Source organism: Pelodiscus sinensis, chromosome 1 (genome assembly GCF_052426305.1).
Source record: "Pelodiscus sinensis isolate ZL-2025 chromosome 1, ASM5242630v1, whole genome shotgun sequence".
NCBI lineage: Eukaryota > Metazoa > Chordata > Testudines > Trionychidae > Pelodiscus > Pelodiscus sinensis.
In genome coordinates, this window is record NC_143052.1 from 196,772,709 (window position 1) to 196,792,021 (window position 19,313).

Genomic DNA, 19,313 nt, shown 5'->3' on the forward strand with positions numbered 1-19,313 from the left:
CCTGCTTTTCAAACAGATACATGTGTATATGCTCTTTAAGGACTTCATCCAAAGACCAGTGAAGACTGTGTAGAACAGGGGAACCTCTGGTCCACAGGCCGCATGGAATTTGTCAGTTAGCCACTGGTGGGCTGCCAAATGGGCTGTTTACTTGACCATCCCCTGCCTTGGAGCCACACAGCTCCCAGTGGCCATGGTTCATTGTTTCCAGACAATGGGAGCTATGGGAGGCAGTGGCATAGCTCGTTACATTTCTTATATCAGGTATCTGTGCCTGTGGACATTCAGGTAAATTGTCTGGTAACCCATCAGTGGCTAACCCTGATGTATCACGTGTGGCGAGTGTGCCAGAGGGTCTCCTCTCCCTTCTCCCCCACAGTGTAGACAGACCGCTTGACTTCAGTAGGTTTTTGATCAGGTCCTAATTGCAACATGCCAGGGTTAAAGTGTTGCTGGTTGTATAGAAACAAATATCCAGAATACGGGAGAGTCAAAATGGGTAAGTTAATATCTTTTGTAGAAACAACTTCTGCTGGTGGAATTGGAGGAGACAAGTGTTGCCCTTTGCACAGAGCTCTTCGAAGATCTGAAGAAGTCCTTTGTGTAAGTGGGAAAGCATCTTTCTTTCTTTCTTTCTTTCTTTCTAAGTTGGTCCAATAAAAGATATTACCTCCCCCACCTTGCCCCTCAGATACCATGGGCCTAACAGGTTTAGAACAACACTGCACACAGAATGTGGGACACAAGCAAAGGAAAACAGCTAGTCACATCTAATGACATGGGCTACAAATGTATTTTAATATATATCATTTTATTTCAATTTGATTGTAGAGTTGAACAATAAAACATGAGCAGACACTAGGTTTGTGTGCGTGACTGAGGTAAGCCTAAAATGATTTCTTTCTTAATGGGGCACAGTGCTTAATTTGAGTTGTTAGCGCTTGCCACGGCTGCATCCCAGCTCTTGGTTTGGGCAGTTCATAGCCCTTGCCCTCTGGGTTTGCCCTATCAGTTATGAATGCCAAAAAAAAAAAAAAAGGCTTGTGCCCCATTCATTACAAATTAAGCACTGCAGAGTGGTGCTGCTGCTCTCGCGTCCATGCCTAGGCACCGCACTCTCTGCGCCTGAGCTAAATGAACGGCAAGAGGAGGAGGGCAGACAACGCCCACTCCTTCAGCCTCAGAGGCAGGGACTTCAATGCATGCTGCTGCCAACCCATCCCGCTGCGAGTCTCTCGCCGCCGCCAGACGGAGGGTCTGCAGGCCCGCTTGCCCTTCCTTGCAGGGCTGGGGAGAAGCAGCAGGCAGGCTCCAGGCCGCAGGAGCACAGGGGCCGCGCGCCGGGCTCTCCTCGCCCCCGGGAGGAGGCGGGGGTGTGGCGGCGGCGGCGCTGCTTTGTGCCTGGAGACGGAGCCCAGCCGAGCCGAGCCGGGCTAGGACGGGCGGGTGCGAGCTCAGCTCGCCTGCCCCCAGCAGCCCGGGAGGACCCGAAGCGGCGTTGCACAGGAAGTAGCGGCTGCCGGGAGAGCGGCGGAGACAGCAGCATCTGCCGCACTCAATGAAAGAGACGCGCCGGCAGCCAGGCAGCCGCCACGCTCCGACCCCAGCAGCCCGGGGCAGGCTCTGAGCAGGCGGCGGCCGAGGGGCAGGAGTCGAGTCGGGCAGGAGACGCTCCCGCTAATCCGGAGGCAGGTCGGTGCTGCTCTGTTTGCAGGGGGGGGGAGAAGGATCCCGCCCCTGCCGTGGGTCGGGGCATTGGTGCGGTGCACAGGGGGCTGGGGCTGCCCTGTCGCAGGTGCCGAGCGCGGCCTTTCCCCGGGGAGCGCCTCCTCCTGCGCCCTTCCAGAGCCCCCCTCCGTGCAAGCCCCCTCTCCCCTGCAGCCCTGTCCCCTCTCGCAGCTTCCTAGCCGCCTTCTCCTTGGTGCGCCCTTAGCGCCCCCCCCCCCCCTTCGCGGGTGTCTTTCTCTCCCCCATCACCCCGCGCAGAGACAGCTGCTTCCGAGCTCAGCTCCCCCTCCCAGCCCCGGGGCTGCTGTCCCCTGGCTAACCTTTGCCCCCTGCCACCCCCATTGTTTCTAGGCAGGGGCGGGTGGGGGATTTTCAGCCTCCGCTGGGGCCATTGGGTTCCCCTGGAAGTTGACATCTGGACAGTCTTCCCGGTGTGTCCGGGATGCACATGGCGGGGGGGGGGGCTGGCGCTGAGCAGCGGCTGCAGCAGCTTCTTTCACTAGCAGCCCTCCTAGAGCTGCCGCTCTCCTTCTCTTCCCGCCCCTCTGCCCCCTCCCGCCCCGCGGCGCTGCAGGGAGAGGAGGAGCTGCTAGGGGCGGGCGGCTCCGCCCGGTCTTGGACCCCCGTTCGCCGCTTCCTCCCCGAGGACTCGGCTGGCGGGCGGGGGGTTGACACTCAGCCTCGGCCTTGCAGCCGCAGGCTGTGGGGTGTGTGTGTAATGTCAGCGCGGTAGCGGAGAGAGGGAACCATTAGCAGCCGCGGCTCCGAGGCTGGAGAGTCTTGTCGCCCTTCAGCTCTTCTGTTTTCAGCTCCTTGTCAGTGTGGCTGGGAAAGGCCTAGGGTGGGCAGCTGGCAAGTGTGAGAGAGCGGCTAGGGGTACTAGACACCTATATAAGACAAAGCCCCGACAAGTGGGACAGCCCCCTATAAACCCGTGACATCTGGTCACCCTTGATGTGAGTTGGAATTTCGCTAAGGGGTGTGTGCGCACAGGTTAAAAAAAAATCACTGCATTAGAAGGGCTGTTCTCGGGGACGCTGCTTTTGTTTGTGTGTTTGTAAGTGCCTGACCCATGGAATCAAATAGGAGAGGCCAGGGAGGGAGGGAGTATGCTTGCTGAGTAAGACAAGCTAAAAGTAAGCATCATTGCGCTATAGGTTGACCAAATTGTAAGTGGACATTTGGAAGGGCTATTGAAAAGCAAAGACAGAAATGCAAAATGCTGTAGTCACAGCATATTGCATCAAAGAAGTGTTTTGCCAAAGCTGGCCTCATTAGCCCTTGGCAGTAAATATTGCATGGGATAAAATTAAGACTCTCTTCTCCCCCATCACTAGCATAGTGAATTGGAATAAGGGTTTTTTGTTTCTTAATATTAATTATTGAAAAGCAGAAAATATGTCACTTGCCTTTTTCCTGTTGAAATCTGTCCTGCTGTTAAGATGAAGAGGCATATGCAGAAAGTGATGAAATAATGCTTTAAAAATAAATAGGAAGCTTACTTTTGAAAGTCTCAGTTGTACATGAGCAGATAGCATGTAACTACAAAATGGAGAAGAGAAACCCTGAGGATTTGGCAGCTTAAACCAAGTATAATACTGTCGTGCCTTGGATTCTTTTATGAGGATGATGATGGATTTAATAAACTGTTAATCTAATGTGTAGGCATCCAGATCAATAGTAAAGATTCTTTCATTACTTTTAGCCTAACTTTTTCTTGGCACACTGTCACTGCGTGTGTCACTGCGTGTCACTTTTGTCACTGCGTGTTAGGCCAGGTCTATAGTACAAACCAATATCAGTACAGCTACATTGCTCAGGCATATGAAAAATCCACATAATGTAATGAGGTAGTTATACCAACCTAACCTCCATGCAGACAGTACTAGCAGGAGAGCTTCTCTCGCTGACATACCTGAGGGAGGTGGGATTAACTATGCTGACGGAGTAGCTCCCATTGATGTAATAGCATCTTCGTGTATAACACTACGTCAGTGCACAATGTACAGCTGCCCTGCTCTAGCACCGTATGTGAAGACAAGCCCTAAGTATACTGGCCTGTTTGACACTTCATTTTCCTTGAGAACATATCAGTTTTGCTATTGAGGCCATCTCTTCTTGGATCTTTGCTTTCTCTCTCTTTTGGAGGGAAAGAGGTGTAGCAGTACTGGAGGGTGCGGAAGTGTTAGGCTATTTTTGATAATTGGTCTCTTTTTCTAACTGGTTAACTGCTCATGATTTCAGCAAATTATTCTGTTTTCAAGTCTAATGTAAATTTCACTGATCTTTCCCCTTCCACTGTGGAACTAACAGTTCAGGGTCCAGGATGACACATGTTTGACAATAGGTGAATTGCTCTTCTGAATCTGTTTTTAGTAGCAAAGAGATGAACATCTAGTTGTCCTGACAGCACACATTTTGGTGTGAAGTTTTGTGTTTGGAATTTGTCTTACTTTTGTTTCTATTATATCAATATTTTCCCAAGATTCTAATGTGATGGATTAAGTTTACAGTTAAGTTTGTAAGCATTGGTTACAGTGGAACAGATTAAAAACTTTCATGTAGATTTTTGGGCAGCATCTGCACTATAGAAACTACTAATTGACCGTGGGTGGTAAAGGCAGTAGCCGCTTCTCAATCTGTCAGTTGTCTGGCATGAGTTACTGCACCTGTTGAACTCAGCTGAGGACACACTAGGACAAGTGCATTTAATACCAGATGTGTGTCATTGCACTTTCTGTAGTGTAGATAGCCTTGCATTCAAAAGTTGTCCATCTTAATTGTTCTGGCTTTGAAAAAACAGCGATAAGTTTACCTTTTTAGTTACAGGGAAAAAAAGCATTGTGTTTCCATACCCTATATGTTTTGCTTCCCTACACTATTTGTTTGGTGTTACTAAACTTTTACTACAAACATTACTTGCATTACAAAAATAAAAACTGACTAGTGAAATTGAGTTTAAAGACTTTATCAACCAGGTGTAAAATGGTGCCATCTCATTAATAATTTCTCATTTTAATTCTTCTCTCCCTTATAAATGTCCTTGGCATGTTGGTGATGCACAAACTGTTCACCTCTAACTGTGGCTTGATATAGCAGAGGAAATCAGTTGGATTGTCTTAGAATTATAGAATTATAGAACTGGAAGGAATCTCCGGAGTTCATCAAGTCCAGTCCCCTGCTCTCATAGCAAGACCAAGCACCATCATTCTAGATCATACCTGACAGGCATCATATCTGAACATTATCAGTCTTGGAGCACCATTTATAATAGCTTTTTGTATGGTTTGGCAGTGCACTGCAGATGAGGCACTCATGAACCTTTCTGGGGAATAAGCTGAGCTAGCTAGAGAGGTGAATTGCTTTCAGGTCAAAATTAAGATGTTAGTCTTGTTGACAGAGTTTCATGACTATGGCCAGTAAAGTTATCAATAACTGAAATACAAGGAATTTCAGTTTCCACAGAGTCTGATTCATATTCTTCTCAAACAGATGTTTCACAAACAAAACAAAATTCTAGCTATATGGAATGCTTTCCAAGTCAGAGTATGTGTCCCCCCCCCCCCCCTTGCCCCCATTTAGAGTGATAAAGCTATAGCTCTATCTCATAGTTGTCTTACAAAATGAAACTGCTGCACCTTCCACTATTAGCATTAGTATTTCTTTTGGTTTCCATCTGCAGAAAGGCTCTTTGTTTTGAAGTCCAAATTGATGTTTTTCTTATTTATGAAACTATTACTGAGTTGTAAGATTAGGATCTTTACTCTGCAGGGAGAAAAGTGTAAATAAGATATTCTTGTTAACTGCAGTGTATTTATCACTGAATTACTAATAGTGGTGAAAGCATCCTTTTACTTTTTTTTAAGTTGCATTTAGACCCTCTCCCCTTGTTTATTAAATCACTAATGCAATGGTGCTTCTCATTGCATATATCTCTTTATCTTAAAAACTAACAAAACATGTAGATGGTATCATGAGCTTTCATGGGCACGACCCACTTCTTCAGATGACCAGTCATCTGAAGAAGTGGGTCGTGCCCATGAAAGCTCATGATACCATCTACATGTTTTGTTAGTCTTTAAGGTGCTGCTAGACTATTTGTTGTTTTTTAAGTTTTTCCTGTTACAGACTAACTCGGCTACCCTCTGAAGCTCACTATCTTAGTCTTTTCAGTCAAAAACTGTTGAATCGAATTTCTTCTCATATTTTAAAAGTATTGATGTTGCCAGTCTTACTTTATTGGGTACGTTAATATCATTTTTAAAGACTTTGTCAACACTTGAAGCCATTGGTTCATTGTGGGGAGAAAGGGTGGTTCTGGGCCTGTGGCTATTCTTTCTGCTTTAAACACCTACATGAAAAATCCCCCAAATTGCTGAAAGCAGTGGAACCTTCAATTTCATCATATGTGAGATTCCCCTTCCTGCCACCACCATCTGTAGTGATGAGCTTCCAATAGTCATTCTTACTGCCTACTCTCACCCATCAAGAAATCTAATGTTAAGACAATGCTGAGTGTGAGATTAAAGTCTTAAATGTTTGAGTACTTGGAAAAGTATGGAGAAAACTAGTTCTTTTTGTCTTATCTCCGCAGAACAGGGTACACAGATCTTGTAGAAAGACTAAGGAAGTTATGGTGTGTGGGAGGTAGAATCTTTTATTTGTTATTGGAAGCATGAATATGCTTGGAATTTTAAGGAAAAACTCAATTTTCAGTGCAGTTGCTTCAAGAGGCCAAAATTACAACTTCTTCTGTGTCTGATTGCCCTATTCAGTTTTATTTCAATGCAGTAGAAAACTCATTCATTCACCAGATGGAAGCACATTTTATGATCTGGAGAATAGGCATAGGAAAGGCTCCCAACTAAAACTGTATTGAAAACTTGTTCTTATTTCTTGTGGTTATCTTTGTTTTTTGGTTTGATTAATTTTTGGAGTAGGATTATGGACCAATAATGCTAAGTATCCTGTGATAGAAGAGATGTGAGAAAAAAACTATATGAAAACAAGTTATCAATCATTTTTTGAGTGGGGTAAAAGTGAACATAGCACTAATACATTGCCATATGCTGAGTACCGGTTTCATTGTATTTCTTTTCTGTGAGTAAAACTAGACAAGAAAACAAGAAATCTTTGTCACTGCTGAATATTGTAGTGAATTGCAAAATATATACAATACTGATGTACAGGCACATAGTGTGCATTATTTCAATATAAGAAAGAATTGTACAATCAAAAAGTAATGAATGAAATATCTTCTTACTATTAGATTTCCCCTTGTTATTACTACTGTTATTTCTGAGGGAATTCTGCTACAAAAACTTAAACATTCTTATAATTTATATCATCTTATATTACAATATTTTAAAATTATGCATATTTTGTGTCAAAATAACACAATATACACTAGATTGGAAATGGGAGTGATTAGACACTACAGATGTTAAATATCGGTTAATAATTAAGTAACCCCATGAAGTTTTATCAATTAGTCGACTATTCTACAGTCCCTGGGGGCGGGGCCAGCAGCCAGTGTGCTCCAGCCCCACTCCCGAGGAGCCCCCTGCCACTGTATCAGAGGCAGCAGTGTAGGGTGCCAGACGGGAGCTGGCCCACGAGGGGAGCCAGTTTAAAAACCAGCTCTCCTTGCGGATCTACTGCCTGTCACTCTGTATTGCTGCCACTGATAAAGAGGCACAGCGTGGGATGGCAGCAGCCCTTGTCCAGGTAGGATCTTAGCTCCTGGACCTGGCATGAGCTGGAACTGAGCCGGGCTGCCTGACCACCTGGCTCCTAATACACTTTAAATGCAAAGTTGCAGCGGGGGTAGGTCCTGGGCTTGGCACGAGCCAGGACTGAGCCAGGCTGTTGGCCAACCTGCTAAAAAATTAACTGGCAGGAGAAAGGGGGGAAACGTGTGTAGTCTGTAGCATTAACCTATAAGCTTTTCCTTATCAGTTAACCGATTATACTATTACATCCCTAGTAGACACAACCCTAGAGCCCAGATTTGAATGCCTATATTGCAGTTTTAGGCTACGTGTACATGGCAGCCTTTTGTTGGCAGAGACAATGCAAATGAAGTGCTCATTAGCATTTGTCGTGCTCATTTGCATATTCTCTGCCAATGCTTTTTGTGGAAGAGGTTTTTGTTCAAAAACAAGCAGTGTAGACGGGTCTGTTTTGTACAAACTCCCCTCTTTTGCGCAAGATCCCTTACGCCTCAAAAAAGGAGGTAAATTCGTAGACTACTAGCACTAAAAGGGACTTTGAGAGGTCATCAAGTCCAGTTTCCTTGCCCTGATGGCAGGATCAAGCACCAGCTACATCATCCCTGATAGATGTCTGTCTAACCTGCTCTTAAATAGCTCCAATGATGGAGATTGCACAGCCTCACTAGGTAATTTATTTCACTTTTTTTTAAGCACCCTGACATTTAGGAAGTTGTTCCTAATGTCCAACCTAAACCTCCCTTGCTGCAATTTAAGCCCATTGCTTCTTGTCCTAGCAAAAGGAATTACCTTCATTTGAAAAGGTTTCCTGGTGTCAGTGCAATTACTCAGAGCATTTTGTCTTGAATGAGTAAAAAAACTAAGACTTCCCTGGGATCTGGCTTGGCTGGACTCACTTCAGGGAGCCGAGGAGGGGGACTACTGACACGCAAAGGCACAGTTTTCCAGTCTTGAATGCCATGAGTCTGCCTCTGGGAAGCTGTGCAGCATGTTAGGGTCTGGCTTCCTAAAGGGGTCATTCTCAAGGGACTGGTTTCAGGCTGGGGTGTAGATCAGCCTTTATGGATCTGTAACACCAGTCAAGGTGGGTTTTCAGACTCCTACTTTCCATGTAAGCTTAATGGCTCCTGGGGATATGCTTTGGCCACCAGACCTGACTACTCCCAGACACTGTAAATTTAAAACCTACCCTTAGCAGAAATCTGAAAAGAAATGTGGGCATTTTGCTAATATCTAGCCCTTGTGCAGTGAGGGGAGTTATTTTGATCATGTGTGGTCTGAATATGGCAGGTAATTCAGAAGGTGCTCAAACTGTTTTACAAAAGAAAAATTACAGATCTTGCTTGGAGGGATGTGTGTGGGGGGGGGAGAAGGAGAATAGGGGAGAAAGGTTTGAAGCTGTGCTGATGGATGGGGTGATTATGGAGATGGGTGGTAGGGTTGGAAGTAGGGATGTTAAATATCAGTTAATTGAATAGTTAATTAACCTCATGAATTCTTATTGGTTACTCAACTATTCTATAGTCCCTGGGATGGGGCTGGCAGCCAGTGTTCTCCAGCCCCACTCCTGAGTAGCCTCCTGCCAGTCCATGCTGCTGTCTCTGTATCAGAGGCAGCAGTGTGGGGTGCCAGGTAGAAGCTGGTTTGCGAGGGGAGCCAGTTTGAAAACCAGCCCTCCTCACGGACTAGCTGTCTGTCGCCCTGTGCTGCTGCCTCCGATTCAGAGGCAGTAGCACAAGTTGGCAGTAGCTCCTATCCGGGGGCAGGGCGGGAGGTTTCTGAGCTCCTGAACCCGGCACGAGCCAGAACTGAGCCAGGCTGCCTGCCTGCCTGCCTGGGTCTTAATACACTTCAAATGCAGAGCGGCAGCAGGGATAGATCCCGCACCTGGTGCAAGCCAGGAGTGAGCTGGGTTGCTGGCCATTCTACTCAAAAATTTACTGGTGGAAGAGAAGGGAAGCAATGTATATAGTCTATAGCATTAACTGTTAAGCTTTTGCTTATCGGTTAATTGTTTAGTCAGCTACACTATTGCATCCCTAGTTTGAGGACCTCACATTAGGGGAAGAGAGGTGGGAATCAGGGGAGTGGGAAAAGCATATGGAACACTGGGGAGGACATGGGGATGAATGGCAGGGATAGTGGAGGGTCCTATTGCTTCTACATTTCTCCTCCTTTATGTGTGCTGAGACTGGGGGTAAGGGTGTCTAGGCCGCTTTCCTGGCCCAATTCTATCTGAGAGGGGTCTTGTGTGGGCCTTGAAGGCAATGTAATTTAGCCCCCATGAAAATCAAGTAATACAAAGTTAAGATACTTGCCACACCCTGCTAACGGGTCTCAATTTTGGATCAATTGATCATCTAACAAAATCACAGGTCAAAATGGTAAGGCTGTAGGTAAAGTATATACTGAGTATGATTACTCTGTTGTTGGTGATGGAAAAAGTGCATATTTTGCCTGCAGCCTTATGATCTTGATCTGATCTGGTCTAATTTCATAGGATTGAGCCAAAGCTGGGCCTGGTTAGTTCTTGCAGGGAGATCCATAGAAAAAATCCAGGTGTGGAGATGATTGAGTAGCTGGAACAGCATGCTTCCCTTCAGTCAGTACTTACTAATGCCTTGGCATGATGCTAAAAGGATCTTCATACTACCTCTTGAATGGGAAAGAAAAGCAGTTTTCTCAGCACTTGTGGCAATTATTGCATTCATTTGTATTGCTGTAGTATTTTCCAAACATAGGAAGGCATGGTGGTCCCTGCTCAAAGGAGCCTAACGTTCCTACAATAGAGGTGTTTGCTGTCCTATCTTGTCCAGCTTCCAGCCTAGGTACAGACTACTTTTTTTTTGTTAATTTGAATGTTTTTACTGCATAGTTCTGATTGATTTCCATTGAACTTGCTCAAATAGGAGTAATTTACCAGGTGCCCCATATTCAGCATAGGGAAATATGGTACCACTACACTTATTGTTAATAATAATAATAATTACAAATACTTCTGAGGAATTGTAGTGATCACTACTACTGAAGGCTCTCCCCCAGCCTTTTGAGAGGGACCACTGGACCCAGGACTCAACAGATTATGTAGAACAAATGATGAAAAACAGGATCAGGGGTTTCAAATGAGGGAACCAGGTAGGGATGCTGAGCAGAGAACCTTGGATAGTGCCCACTGTTCCTTGAAACTGTCTAGGGAGCCAGTGGACACAGCTCAGAGGAATGAGAGGAAATAGGTCCCACAGTGGCAGAGCACCCCCTCCTCTAGTATCCTCCTACTAGTAAAGTCAGAGTCTGGCATTGGGTGGGAATTGAACCCAGACCAAGTGCTTAGAAGGCAGCCATGTTAACCACTACACTATGCTGCTGTCCCTATGGTTTATTGTCACTTTGATTCCATGTGATTACTTAACAAAATACCTGCCCATATTTGAAATTGGTCCTGAGGAAATGCCTGTACTTTCTAGGGAGCTAAAGGAGCAAGAATTACCTTTCTCTCATAAGAATTTCATGAGTTGAAGAGGTGGGCTGGAGAGTGTGTTAACTAATTCATGGAAAAAGTTTGGAGTTTAGAGTTCCCTGAAATCAGGTGAACACTCCTGCGGGACTATTTTATGTTATTATTTAAAGCCCAAGGATTCTACATTGACACACAAAGCTCTTAAACACTTTCAAATAGTTTTACAAAAGGTGACATTTTTGCAGTTGGCCTAAAGCAGTTTAGTATTGGCCTCTTTATCACGTGTCTGGCATTTTTCTTGTATAACCAAAAGTTTTATCTGGTGCATTGAGGGCAAATGTACTTTGATATACATTTTATTATTCTTGTGTGCTAGAAATATATTTTTTGGTAATTGTGGTAAGTTGTTCATCACTGGGATACTTGACATCTTAAACTGTATGTAGTCTTCGTTAAAACATAATGCAAGTGAGTGTTTCCTTTAATGAAAGAATAGAATCAGCACTTAATCAAATTTGCCACACGCTTTACGTATAAATCAATTTTATTTTCCCATTCACTTTTGACTGAAATATTGTTAGAGAAACAAGGTAGTGGAGGTAACCTCTTTTATTGGACAAATTACTGTTTGTGAGAAACAAGCTTTCAAGCTTACACAGAGCTCTCTAATATCTTGGATCAACATGGCTACAACAACACTGCATAAGATAAAGGTTGTCCTGAATATATAGGTTTTTGCTTGGTTTTGCATATCAAGCAGTAAACAGTCCGTATAGTGACGTGGTGTCTTACATAATTCATGTGAAATTCTTTCCAAATGTTATGGCACATAAAAGAAGAATTTGTACATACCTTGCATTTCTTCTTTTTCCAAATACTTCACAATTGTTAAATCTGCATGATTACTCTGTGTAGTAAATATTGTCTTCATTTTTATGGAGGAAGAAACAATTGGCATCATGGTTTATGTAATGTTTAACCACTTAACTGACTAAAGAGTGGGTAGGCAGGGGGACTGCTCCAACTCTAGGTGTAAGCGGAGGGCTTGGGCGGCTGCCTAAGAAATGCCGCCCAGCTGATTTGCAGAATGCCCACGGTTTCCCATAGCTGGCACCATGTGTTTCTATTGGTGGTGCACATCTGCACATGCCTTGGTGCCCATAACAAAATCTATTTCACACATGAGTAGAAAAAGTTAGAGGGAACATTGCCCAGCACTGCTGCCTGTGGCATGCCTGGGCAGGGGCTGCTCCAGCTCCCACCAGTTAGCCAGAATTGGTAAACCTCACCTGTCAAGGGAGAGGCAAGCCGGTTAACCATTCACATCCCTAATGTAATGCTAGTTATAACAGAAATGTATACAACCAAAGTTGACCTTTCACCTGTTTAAAAGCTTAGATTATTAAAATTGAAATAATTTTTAAACCACTTATACTATTTTTTCCTCAACTTCACTCGGTTTTAACAGTTGAAAACTGGACTCACCTGTTTTCTTCCCTGGTTAGTAGCACACTGCTGAGATGGTTTGGCTTCCCCAGCTCCCAAAGAATGTTTACATCTTTTCCCTTCTCCAGAGCTGCCCATCAAAAGTATACAACAAACAAACAAAAAGCCCATGGAAAAAAACTGTATTCAGACTGGGTTTTCTAAAAGTCCTTACAGTCCTTTAAGGACATAACGTAAGAATGGCCATACTGGGTCAGACCAAAGGTCCATCTAGCCCAGTATCCTGTCTGTTGACAGTGGCCAATACCAGATGCCCCAGTCTAGAGGGAGTAAAAATCATCAAGCAATCCCTCTCCCATCACCCATTTCCAGCTTCTGACAGACAGATTTAGAATTCTGAAAATATCATGGATAGACAAAGTAATGGATGAAAAAGTATTGATTATTGGAACTCAGCTAACAATAGTCACAGATCTTATGAAAAGAAATATTAAAAAGGTTATGGAGGCAGTGTATGTTTATGGACACTAGAAAGGAAATCTTAATGGCAGAAGAACCCAAGGCAGAAAAAGATTTTGGATGGATGATGAGGTATTCTGGGTTTATTTATCCACAAAGAGAGTATTAGAGTATGGTACAGAACAAGCTTCCATCATTGCAAGCCTTCCTCTCCCCTTCTCCCCACTCCTCCGTAATGGAAATGCCAAATAAGGAGAAGAAAAGTCCATGGAGGCTAACTGAATGTTGCTTTTTATAAATTGTCTGCAAAGTACTTTGGAAAGTAACTTTCATGGCTTTGTGGGACAAAGGAATCCTCTTACTGGGAAAATGGAGTTTACTTGTTTGTTGCTAGGGATACATTGTCATGGTTATCTGGCATCCATGATAGTGTCTGTCTTCCTGCACTTCAGTTGCTGCAGAATGCAGCCCATCATGTTATCTACTCAGTTGCTAAAAGTGATGATGAAGGTATCTCTTCCATTTCTATCTGTCACCATCCCCCAAAAGGCAGCAAAATCCTTTTATTTTGTGCTTTAAAAATGTTTAATGAAATGAGTTTCTGTTTCTCTTTCTATCTGTCTTTATATATTCATATACAGAGCTTGACAAACTGTGGTGAAATCTACTCACCAGCCCCTCATGCGCGCAACACCGGTGAACGGGGAGACCGGCTGAAATCTACTCGCCACATTCACTGATTTGTCAAACCCTGTTCATATATATAAAATCCAAATGCCAATCTCAGATATTGTTCAAGGGAATAATGATGTCAATTGTTTTCACTCTTTCCTTTGGTATGCTTGTTTCCAGCTAAGGCAGCATAGCATGCACACTCTTTCACGATGATTAGATAGAAAGGAGTACTTTGCAATAGACTGAAGTAATCCTTCTGATACCAATTTAGAAGCAGCCTTGTTGGGGTCCAAAGGGGACCACGAACCACCTGGAAGGTTAGTCTTTTGAAATCTGGCCTGGGGCTTGAAGGAGGAAGGGAAGAAAGGACAAGCCGAGAGGGAGGCGGTTATCAAAAGTGTCCTTAATTTACTGCTCTTAGTATTGCCTTTGAAATGAAACTTTGCTTAGAACTAGCATTGCATATCCTTCTTCTCATCACAACCATAGCTATATCAGTGAATTGAGGAACTCTGTCAGCCTAGGACCCTAATGACATAATTGAGGTCATTTTTTATGAGGCTTTAAGGTTGGCTTAAAAATTGGATAACTAACTTCATAATTCAAATCTTTTTCAGTCTGATACAGTTTTTCCTAATAGCTAAAAGATGTTTTAACATTAAACTGATCCTTAAGCAAGATTCAAGCAGGTAATTGCTGTCTGGAATTCTAGTGAACATTTCATTTAGTGTAAATATAAAGGACCTCTTTAAAATGTGGCTGCCTTCAATCGAACATCTTTTATTTCAAACACAGCTTAATTTGTGTAAAAGGAATTTCTATTACATTAAATTTGTGGTGTGGAACAAAGGTGGTGGTACTAGATTTAAAGTCACAGGGGCAAGCTGAAAATCCCTAAAAATTTGTTTATTTTTGAAAGATTTCCTCTGAGCTCAAAGAATTGAGTGCTGAGGTATTATGAATATGTCCTTTTTTTTTTTTTTTTTTTTTGAGCAACCTACAATGACTAGTCCATGACTTTGCATGTATTTGCAAGGGTGCACATTATGCGCCTGTTCTATTTGTGCGAATAGGCTGAGCATTTTAGCAGAAAATGGGACCTTGTTGTCTGAAATGTGTACACACACTATTTTTGTGTTTTTCTATTTGTCCCTGCTCCTAAGTTTAGAGTGCTGGAATGTTGTTCATGTGTTCACATATGAATTATAATATCATTGTCATAGCAGGTATAATGTAGGCATAATAGTCCAGCTGTTGTACCATTTAATGGATTAGGATGCTTCTTGCTTTGGGATTGATGCATACAACTTGATTCACTGGAAATCCTTGGAAAAGTGGCAAAAATTGAATGTTACTTAAACTATTTTCAGTCTCACTATGGCATATTAAAACATCCAGATTCAATAATAAGCATGTACTACTCCCATTTTGTTTTTGCTGGCTGTTAACTTGTGATACACTTGTTTAGCTGAAAATACGTAGGGTTAGATTGTACAGTCTTTTATTTTTTTCCCCCCAAGTTGTTTCTCAGTTCAGTCATACTACTCATGTAAGGGTTCATCAAAACAAAGGGAGTGTGATCTTACAAACTGGAACCTTAACTTCTTTTCCTCACTCCTAGATCCTTCCATGTCTTTGGTCCACGCAAGTTCCGCCAGAGAACTTGTGTTATTTGACTTACTCGCATAGTGTGCAACATACTAGAATTTACACTAACTTCCCTGTGCAGGTTCTGCTGACGTGTTAAATGTTTGAAAAGGCACTACGTTAGTGTACACTAGCAGGCTCCACACAGGCCAGCTAGTGTCCATTTCTCTAGAATGTAATATCCCTCTGGTGAAAAATAATGTGCCATGTAGAAAACGCCTAAATGTAATTAGGACTGTTCTTACTGTCACATTTTTACTTAATGAACTCTAAATTCTTAAATCAGCTGAGAAATATAAACTAAAAATTATGGCATGCTGTGGGAACCACTTACAAGAGGTCAGTGCCCAATGTGTTCTTTGATTTTTTTGGTTTTGTTTTTATTTTGACAATTCCTGAACACAGATAAAACAGCTCAGCAAGACAGACCCACTTTGAATGCTACCACAAATAGCTGGGTCTCATAATATGGGATATTTTTATATGTTTATAAGAATATCAAGGGTTGTAAGACGGGCCCTACCAATTTCACCACCAAAAATAACATGTCCTGGACCATGAAATCTGCCCTTTCCTGTGAAATCTAATTTCCCTGTGCTGCTGGGAGTCTGGGGCTCCTAGTTGTTAGTCTGGAGGGGCACAGCAGGGCAAAAGTGGAAGATATGAAACTTCAGCTATATCAATTGTGTAGCTGAAGTAGAAATAATTTAATTAGGCTTTTGGTGCTGTCTACACAGCAGGAAGTCAAAGAAAGAACACTCTTCCTTCGACTTCCCTTGCTACTTGTGAAATGAAGGTTACAGAAGTCAGAGTAAGAAGTCCTCCATCTCGACATTATTTTTAAATACTGGCTTGCTGTGTAGATGTGCACTTTGTTATTTCAAAATACCGTCAGTTATTCCAAAATAACGTTGCTGCGTAGATGTACCTGAGTTGTTCTTCCCCTGCACAACCACTCTTGGTGGGGATATCAGACGCACCTCAAGAGGCAGCACAGAAATGAGGGTGTTCGGAGCTTGCCTCACTGCTTCTATCCCCACCGTCCTGCTTGGGGTGTGGAGCTTGGCGTTTCCTCCCTCCCATTGGCTCCTGCCGGGACTGAGGCCTTCTGTTCCCAGTGGCTGCAACTGAGGCAGCTCCAGCTCTGGGCTTCTGCCTGCCCCCTTGGCTCCTTGCCCTGTCTCTCAGGAGCTTCTGCCAGGGCTGAGGGCTTCTGCTCCTGGCAGCTGCAGCTGGGAGAGCCCAGGCTCTGTGTTGCTGGCCCCCACTACTCCAGCTGGGCAGCAGCCCAGGCTTGAGGTTTTTGCCCACTCCTCTTCAGCTGGGGTTTAGGGCCTTGCAATTGACCAGAATGGAGTGTGAATTTGGTAGGGCCCTGGTTATAGCAGTGAATGCAAACAAAGAATTTTGGAAAGGATAAAAGCCTTATGATCCAGGGGTTAAGAACATCTATAACAAGGATTAGGATGATACCTTGACGGAGGTGCAGATTATATCATATCTGTATATGGTGCCAGTCAGAAATGTGTTTGTGTCTGACCCAAAATGACAATTCTTATATTCCGTAGTATAGACAGGGCCTACAAAGCTAGAAGGTGGTAGCAACCGTTGCACATTTAAACTGTAGCATCGTTATGCTGCCACAGTAATCAAATATTCAGTCGTGTGTTAACAGATGTTATCTTTCCCTCTGCAGCTGTGTAGCTATAAATTCTAACCCACAGGGAGTTTCTATTGGGAGTTTGTAGAACGTATTTTAGTCCATAAATCTCATTTACCAAAAGACTGGTTTCCTTAGACTGCCATAATTCTTCTTATCTGTTATATTTTCAGTTTGTGTTGCTCTGTTTCCTTGATTCTTGTCTAGCTACAAAATTACTTACTCCAAGTATGGATTTAAGTAAATTGCCAAATCACAGAAACAAGCACCTCAGCTTAATAAAGTGATACATAATAGATACAATGAGTAGTACTATGGCACCTTAGAGACTAACAAAAATATATATGATACTATCCATATATTTTTGTTAGTCTTTAAGGAGCCACAGGTCTACTCATTGTATTTAAAGTTACAGATTAACATGACTACCCGGCTGAGACATAATAGATGTGGTGATTGTACTAATGAGCCATTTTGTCTATGTCCATAACTACTTCATATATCAAATTAATAACTTTTTTCCTTTTCTTGCTACTAACTTTTGTTATTGCACCCTACCTAACCATTTTTCTCTTCCAGAAATGTTTAGTTGGGGATCGGAAGGAGGGCGGATTTGAAAGTGGGAAGAGAATTTTATTTAATCAAAAGTGCCTTCACCTTTTTCTCTGACTGTAATTCTGTATTAGCTACTGAAAGAATTAAAGGAGGAGTAATGTAATTAATGAAACTCAAGATGGATTTACCACAAATAGATCCTGTCAAATTAATTTGATTTCTTTTTTTGATAAGGTTACAGATTTGGTTGATAAAGGCAATAGGGTTGATATAATGTACTTGGACTTCTGTGAGGTGTTTGTCTTGGTAACTCATGATATTTTGATTAAAATAAACTGGAACAGTATACAATTAATTCGATTAAAAACTGTCAGGTCTTAAAATGTAATCATAAATAGGTAATAGTCATTGAGGTGTTTTCAGTAGAGTTCTGTAGGGATCAGTTCTTGGCCTATATGATTTCAAGATTTTAATCAGTGACATGGAAGAAAACATAACATTTATGATAAAGTTTTCAGATGACATAAATTGGGAGTGTGGTAAATAACAGAGGACAACTAATTTGATTTAGCGCATTATTGTTTACTTAGTAAATCAGATGCTAGCTAACAATATGCATTTTATATGGCTAAATATAAAAGTATACAACTAGGAACAAAGAGTGCAGGCCATATTTCCACAGTGGGGGAGACTATCCTGGGGCAGCAGTGATTCTGAAATATATTTAGGGTTCATGGCAAATATGAGCTTCCAGTATGATACTGTGGCCAAAAGACCAAATGTATTCCTTGGATGCATAAAAAGGGGACTCTCAAGTAGAAATAAAGAAGTTATTTTACTTCTGTATTTAGCATTGTACAACTACTGCTGGAATATTGTCTAGTTCTAGTGCTCACAGTTCAAGAAGGATACTGATAAATTGGAGAGGATTCAGAGAAGAGCCATGAGAATGATTAAAGGGTTAGAAATCATGCCTTATAGCGGGAAACTCAAGCAGTTTAATTTATTTATCTGAAAAAGAGCTAAAGGTCACTTGGAAACAAGGTCACTTAATTACAATTGATTACAGTTTCTATGTATCTACATGGAGAACTAATATTTAATAATGGGGCTCCTTAGTCTAGCAGAGAAAGGTATAACACAGCCCAATGGTTGGAAGTTGAAGGTTGGCAAATTCATCCTGAAAATAATACATTTTTGAATGTGTAAGTAATTAACCATTACAACAATTTCCCAAGTGTGGTGATGTATTTCCCCAATTATTGGCAATTTTTAATCAAGATTGGATATTTTTTCCAAAGTGTATGCCCAAGGAATTATTTTGTGGAGACTCTCTGGCTTCGTTGTTCAGGAGGTCAGACTAAATGATTGCAATGGTCTCTTCTGGCCTTAGAATCTCTCAGCCTATTAAGTTGACCAACATTCCTTGGGAGTTGTCTTCTAAATCCTAAGTGACAAACTTCTTCCTCTTGAGTTGCTCTGTGCTACCCCTCACATTCTGGGATTTTTTCCTTACCTGCCATAGGCCAGGTGTACACTTATGGCATACTTATGCTAGTAAATCCCACACCATAGGCACAGCTATGCCAATAGTAGAGTGTTTGTCAGCATAGCTAATGTTATTCATGTGCCAACAGAAAAGCTCCTCCTGATAGTATAAATTGCATCTGCACGCGGGGGACTCTGCTAATACAACTATTCATAGGGCCCTACCGAATTCATAGTTCATGTTTGATATCAGCAAACATTTATAAGGTAGAGTTTGAGTTCTTGCAGTTGACATCACCTGTCTTAGACTTTCTTATCTGTCTTTTCTCCTGCTTTCCCTCTTCCCCTTCTCCTGTCCCTTCCAAGAAATCTCAAGGCCTTTTACTTATTGCTATCCATCCCTTGCTAGTGGTCTAGAATTGGATGTTCATCTTTCTGCCAAACCACTTTTCTCCTTCTGTTCTTT

General features: G+C 42.6%; 1 protein-coding gene across 3 annotated transcripts in view; it reads left to right on the forward strand.

Moving 5' to 3' along the window:
• Positions 1–1,150: 1,150 nt before the first annotated feature.
• AGPAT3 (1-acylglycerol-3-phosphate O-acyltransferase 3) overlaps positions 1,151–19,313 on the forward strand; it is a 140,132-nt gene continuing 121,969 nt past the window's right edge. Inside the window, exon 1 of one of the 3 annotated variants that reach the window (XM_075912601.2) lies at positions 1,151–1,692. The gene's annotated coding sequence lies outside the window, so the exon portion shown is untranslated. Of the gene's footprint in view, positions 1,693–1,741; positions 2,722–19,313 lie in introns of those variants that run through there. The other 2 variants (XM_006137884.5, XM_075912563.2) reach the window with 2 other exon arrangements.